The sequence below is a fragment of the Gopherus flavomarginatus genome, chromosome 4 (genome assembly GCF_025201925.1).
Source record: "Gopherus flavomarginatus isolate rGopFla2 chromosome 4, rGopFla2.mat.asm, whole genome shotgun sequence".
In the NCBI taxonomy this organism is placed as follows: domain Eukaryota; kingdom Metazoa; phylum Chordata; order Testudines; family Testudinidae; genus Gopherus; species Gopherus flavomarginatus.
In genome coordinates this window covers 21,458,444-21,465,404 of record NC_066620.1, presented here as the reverse complement: position 1 = coordinate 21,465,404, position 6,961 = coordinate 21,458,444, and the positions used below count along the sequence as shown (strand labels likewise).

The 6,961-nt window shown below is 42.4% G+C and overlaps 1 long non-coding RNA gene across 1 annotated transcript; it reads left to right on the top strand.

Moving 5' to 3' along the window:
• Window positions 1-1,331: 1,331 nt before the first annotated feature.
• On the top strand, window positions 1,332-2,826 carry LOC127050383 (uncharacterized). The gene is made up of 2 exons (XR_007774204.1): window positions 1,332-1,524; window positions 2,744-2,826. It is a non-coding gene; the product is annotated as an uncharacterized LOC127050383 (long non-coding RNA).
• Window positions 2,827-6,961: the final 4,135 nt, after the last annotated feature.

Sequence of the window (6,961 nt, the reverse complement as noted above, 5' to 3'; positions counted from 1 at the left end):
AGGCAGGTGTAATGAATCGGCTCTGGCAAACAGTAGTCAAAGTATGTTAACCTGCATCTGGAAATCTCGCCTCCCTCCCCACCCTATCACCACCACCCCCAACAAGTTTTAGAGCTGAGGATAATTCACTTCTTCCTTTTTGTCTTGCTGATATGGCACACAGCAGTGAAGCGGGGGGTGGGGGGGGACTTGTGCTCAGATAAAAAGAGAAGCAGCATCATTCAAACCTTGAACATAATAGGATAGATGGTAGGCCCGTCTTACCAATTTTGTTTGCCATCAGCTGGAAGGGTCCCTGCACACCTGTGGTCACAGGAGGCCACATGTAGGGAGGTTTTTTGTTGTTGTTGTTTTAAAGATGGGCCCTCCCCCACGGATTCTTCTTCCTCAGTATTCCCAGGAGGGAACCAGATTTTCAACAGAAGTCAGGCTATCAAAAGCTAGGTAAAAGCCCTGGCTGTGGATGAGACTACCAACAGCTCCCACTTCCTTCATAATCCCCCCATTACATGAGAAGAGGATGCTTATATCCTGCCCTTCTTCCCAACATACCTGGCTGTGAAGGCCTACAAATTCCAATAGCCCCTTGAACTGTATTTCCAGGGAATCCTTCTGAATGAGAGAGGAGTCTTGTGCTACCCACATGTCAGGGCTCCAGTCCTGGGCTTTAGACAGAGTCAGAAGCTTGGTCTCTCTCTCAAACTACAAACTGCCACCCTGGGATTATTTAATGGGCTGAGGGGTTGCCCTTGTGCCCCTGGGCTCTGTTTTTGCAGTATAACCCCTGGCATAGGGGAGTATGGCCCCAGGGACTTCTCTTCTTAGTCTTAAAGGGCTACTATATCCCCATTAGAGTCCTCAACAAAGCTACCAGCAAAGGGTCTCAACCGCCTACTATGTACCTGGTTAGAAAACCCCTTGCATTCCCAGATAACAGCACACAGGACATGTGATCTGCTGGGGCTGGGAGGTCAGAGACCTCCCTAGGCCTTTTATGTGGGCAGTGAAGTCCCCTCCCTGGAAACAAATTCCAGCTCACTTTGTTGCCTTCTGGTCTCACCACTGCAATTGAATGGCCCATTATCAGCAGCTCATATGGGGTCAGGGAGGAGAAGAGTCAATCCCTTACCCCTTCTTAAGGCAAGCAGTTGTGTTATGATAGATAGCTTCTCAATGAGGGCGTTACAACAGTATTATTATGTATAAGGTCATATTTAGAAATTAAGAGAGCTCATTTTCAGGAAGTGCTTGATGAGAGAGGGCTGTAAATGTGGAGGAAGGACTAAAACCTGAATGTTTCACTGTCTAGACTTTTTCCTTTTAAGCTCACGTGATGGCTGCTCTCTTGGCCAGCACACCAAGGTCTGAAGCAGGGTCCTCCAGAGCTCAAAGCATGAGCTGCTACATCCTGAGCAAAAGAGCAAAGCTCCGTGATCAGCTTTGAGGACAACTTGGAACACACACTCACCAGTAGGTTATACTCACACACAGAATATGGCATCGGAAGTGAGTCAGCTCCTGAAGGTATGTGAAATCAGAAACAAAGAGGAGGGGGAGGAAGACAGGGGACACAATAATCATGGCAGCATGATCTCTGATCTCTATCCCCAAGCAGATGGGCACGAAACAGGGTGTGTTTAGCGCTTGGATGTTCCTTAGAACACAGTGGGAAAACTACAACATTGCAACAGGAATGAATAAAAAGGAAAGCAAAATAAGAGCAACCACGCTATTAGCTGTAATTGGCAAGGGCTGCCGTGAGCTCCAGCAGCATCTGGCTAGGTCAGCAGCAGACCAGGAGGACTCGTGTAAAATCACAGAAGTGCTCCACATACATTTTTAACCCACAAAAAATGCCATGTACAAAAGGTCTGTTTTCAACAAGTATAATCTGAATCTGGAGAAATAGTAGATCAGTATATTGCCAAATGGTGCAAAGTGACTGACTCATTAATATCAAATCTTAACAGATGAACTAATTCAGACTAGGCTAGTAACTGGGATGAAAGATGCAGGAACTCGAAGGAGAATGCTCAGGGAGCCCACACTAACTACCAAGTGCTATAGATGGCAAAACCAGAGAAAAAGCTCACATCAACTGCAGAGAATAAGTGGCACAGATACAGAGATAATTCACCAAGTAACACAAAAAAAGCATGAAAATACAAGTAAAAGTACACCACAACTAATGCAAAAGGAAATGCAAAAATTACAAAACAGAGACAACAAACAAAATTCAACCTCTGGGTACTGGGGAAAAAAATGTTATAACACAAAATGTCCCGCATAAGGGTCAAAATAGGTAGGGCTGGTAGCTCCCGTTGGCTGGGAACAGCGAACCATGGCCACTGGGAGCTGTGAGTGGCCGTACTTTAGACACTCAGGTAAACAAAGCATCTCGCGGCCTGCCAGGGGCTTATCCTGAACAAGCCATGAACCAAGTTTGGGAACCCCTGGTGTGGTGGATCTAAAGGTTCCAAACTTGCTAATGAACCATGCGAGTGTCAATATAATGCAACATAATAAAATGTTTGTGGTTTTGAGTTTCTTTTTTTAAAAACCTAGGAAATTACACATACAAAAGCTACATTAAAAGAACATTATTGAGATTACAAAGTCAAGTACTCAAAAGTTAGGAAATGCCAGAATTAAGGTTGCCTGTGCAATTGCAATTTGGCTTCCTTGTGTGTATACATTGTGACATAATCTTTAATTACATGATCATATACTATTTTTTCCACAGGGCTCCTGTCTCATTCCATGGCCAGGATGGATCTGCTCTGGGGATGAATCAGTGTTGTGTAGTAAAGCAGACTGTTGACTGTACCATCCCTGCCTTATTTGTTACAGAAGTAAGAAGGTATGTAGGGAACGAGGCAGGGGCTGGCAGAAAGAGAAAGAATAGTCTCCTGGTTAAGGCAGTTGAATGCTGCCCTGAAGAACTGGTTTCTATCCTCGCGTATGCCACAGCGTTCCCATGTGATGCTAGACAAGTCAGTTAAAGTCACAGTGTTACAGAGGTGGTCACAAATTATGTGTTCCTCATTTTTCTGGGTGCGTGACTTGAGACCCAAGAGTCTGATTTGCAGAACTGCTTGAGCACTCACAACTGTAACTGAAGTCAATGTGCTTTGCACATATAAAGTACTACATACTCTGAAAAATCAGGTCCTAGGCACCTCAGATTGAACATCCAAAATGAGTGGCTACTTTTGACCTTAATTTCTCTGCGCCTCACCTCCTCATCTGCAAAATAGGGATAATAGCACCCCCTCACCTCACTGGGGTGTTGCAAAGATAAATTCATGAATGTTTGTGATGCATTCAGATACTATAGTGATGAGCATTATATAGTAGACACATAAGGAAAACAAAAGCAGAGCAGACAATGCACAGTGGCATCCCGGCAGCAAAGCTGATAAAAAGATTACCAAGACATTTTGAAGGACTGGGATATCTTGTATGCATGTTGCATCTGGAAATAGATAAAACAATCCAGCCAGTACAACACCTGCCTCACAGAGTACCCATTGCATTATGAGAAAAAATAATGGGAGCAATAAAGCAAATGGAAAAAGAAGGCATCATTGCTAATGTCACAGAGCCCACAAGCTATATAAGCAGCATGGTAGCTAGTGAGAAGCCAGGCAAGCTGCACAGTTTTGAGGACCCAAGCAATTAAAGAAAGCACTAAAAAGAGAGCTCACTGTCAAGTGCCTGAAAAAATATTACCTGACTTGGCAAAAGCAAAAATATTCTCAGTACTTGATGCCAAAGACAGATATTGGCAAGTGTTCCTGGATAAGGAAAGCAGCTACTTCACCACATTCTGGACACCAGCAGTTAGATACTGATGGTTGAGAATGCTGTTTGGACTCAAACCTGTGGTGGAAATATATCAATACTGCCAGCTAAACATACTAGCAGGACTTGAAGGGAACAGCATCATAGATGATGACATTCTGGTGCACAGACACAGTGACAGCATGGCAGAAACTTTGGCAGATCACAACCACAACCTCATCTGCCTGCTAGAAAGAGCCAAGGAAGTACATCTAAAAATGAATAAAAGAGATGGGACTGGGAGAATCATTCCTACAGAAGAGAGAGCTGGTAGCTTCATGTCAAGGTTCCTATTACCAACAGAACAAAGATATGCTCAAGTTTAAAAGGAATGTCTTGTAGCTGTGTTTGCATGTGAAAAATTTAACAAATATGTTCAAGGATGGGAAGCCATTCAAGTAGAAAGTGACCATTAACTGTTGCACAACATTTTTAAAAGCCACTGTTTGCTAATGGCCCCAAACTGCCTTCAGCCCATGCTACTGAAACTGCATTTGTAACTTAGACATACACTACAAGAAAGAGACTGAGATATACATAACTGACTTCTTATCCAGAGCAGACATGTAGCATGAAAATATGGCAATTGAACAAGAATCAAACCCTCAACCTGATAGAAATATGGAAAACACAGAAAGACAGAGAAAGCATCAACCAAGCCAGTTATGTGCCAGTTTTAAGAATCTGAGAACAAACTAGACAAGACAGAAATTTACAAGTGTTCACATCCGTTTTTCTGTCAGGATGGCCATCCACCAGGGGAGAAGCCATACCCGCTTCTTAAGAATACTTGCACTATTAACATAACGTAAGAACTTAAGAATGGCCATACTGGTGAGACCAAAGGCCCATCTAGACCAGTATCCTGTCTGCCGACAGTGGCCACTGCCAGGTGCCCCAGAGGGAGTGAACCTAACAGGTAATGAACAAGTGATCTCTCTCCTGTCATCAACACCACCCTCTGACAAACGGAGACAAACCAAGTGTCCCGGACACCATCATATATAAAAGCAGTCAAATCATAACACCCCAGATCATTCACAGAAATTCTCTCAAAAATACATCAGAGCCATTCTGAATAGAAGCCTGTATCTGGAAAGCCAGAGACTCTATATACTGACCAGATTTGACCAAGATATCTGAAACCTGGTAAGCAATTGAGATATCTGGGTGTAGACCAAGCAGCCAAAAGAGACAATGAAAATACACAGTATTCCCAATAGACCTTGGAGTAAAGTAGGGATGGATCTTTCCATTCAAACCACACAAACTGCATTATTATTATAGTCTACTTTTCAGAATTCTGGGAACTAGACAAATTGTTAGACCGTACACAGCGATCATCATAGAAAAAGCAAGGAAGTATTGCAGCAGGCGTGGTGTCCCAAACCCTGTAACTTGAAACAACAGATCCTGCTTCAGTAGCACTGAGTTTGTGCAATTTACTCAGGAATAGAATTTCAGTCATATCATATCATCATCATAGACTCATAGACTCATAGACTCTAGGACTGGAAGGGACCTCGAGAGGTCATCGAGTCCAGTCCCCTGCCCTCATGGCAGGACCAAATACTGTCTAGACCATCCCTGATAGACATTTATCTAACCTACTCTTAAATATCTCCGGAGATGGAGATTCCACAACTTCCCTAGGCAATCTATTCCAGTGTTTAACTACCCTGACAGTTAGGAACTTTTTCCTAATGTCCAACCTAAATCTCCCTTGCTGCAGTTTAAGCCCATTGTTTCTTGTTCTATCATTGGAGGCTAAGGTGAACAAGTTTTCTCCACACTTCCTGATGACATCATACCACAGCCAGTGACATGGCAACATCAAAATGGCATTTAAAATGGCCAGAACTATTAAATAAAGCTGAAAAACAAAGACAAGAAAACATTTCTCGCTACTATCACCGGTTGAGTGTCTAGGAGTACAGTAGGACACCATGGCTATATGCCACTCTCATAATCAGTAGGTGTGATGCCCTCAGTTAAAGAGTAAGTTAAGTCTTCAGCCAGCATTTCACAATGTTTCCCCCTTACATCCATCATCCCTTGGGTTGAGTTTTGGCCATTTGCTCTTCATTCACATGTTTTTCTTACTCAGGCAAATGTGGTGATGACTCTGTCCTCCTTTGTCTAAAGATGTAGACTGGTTCTTGTCAATGTTTTCCTGGCACTGAAGTCCATAATGTCTCGGGACTTGCCCTAGAGGTTTGACATATATATTGAAAATTACTCATTTCCAGAACTAAATTTGACACTTTCAGGCAGGAACCACAACAGGACCCATCCTTTCAACAGCTTGCAAAAGTAACCCTAGATGGAAAGTCAACAGAAAAAAAGCCCAGATTTCTTCCAACATAAAAATTTAGTGAAAGTATCAAGACAAAATTAATGCACATGATGGGATTCTATACAAAGGACATTAGGTCATAATAGCACAGTGTGATGTTGAAAATAATGGCTAAGTATAACCCACAGTGCTCATCTGAATATAGAATAGTGTTTGAACAAAGCCAGACATGTCTTATACTGATCAGATATGATGTTCTCATTAAAAATAAAGTATCCAAGTGTGAAATCTGCAGTAAACACAGATGTTAAAATAGAAAAGAGCCACAGAAACCACTAGATTCATGCTTGCCCTTGATCCAAGATTGGTGCAGAACTATTAGAATTTAAAAGGAAAGATTAACTCTCATTATTGGACTGTTATTATTGGACTCTTTTTTTTTTCAAATTGAGCTGTTGCACCACACATCAAGTAAAATTAAATTCAATCAATATCTATCATATCAAGTCAAAAAGAATACATGCTTTGTTTAATTTGAAGAAATTATCAGAAACTTTCTGATAAGGGCAGTCATTTTGTAAGCAGGTGACATAAGGGCTGATTCCGTACACATACACAATTTCTCTGCTGCTCACACAATGAATCATAAGGTAGTCTCCCAGCAGTTCTTAAGCGCTGAGGAGAGAGGGAAATTGTAACCTGTTCTGCACGTCAGTCCAGACCCTGAACTTGAGGCAGCAAGCCCCAAACACCTTCCTGAGACCACTTCCTCTTTTGTGGTAAAACAAAATTTCTGCTTCTCTCTTCCTTCCTCCTTCTTTG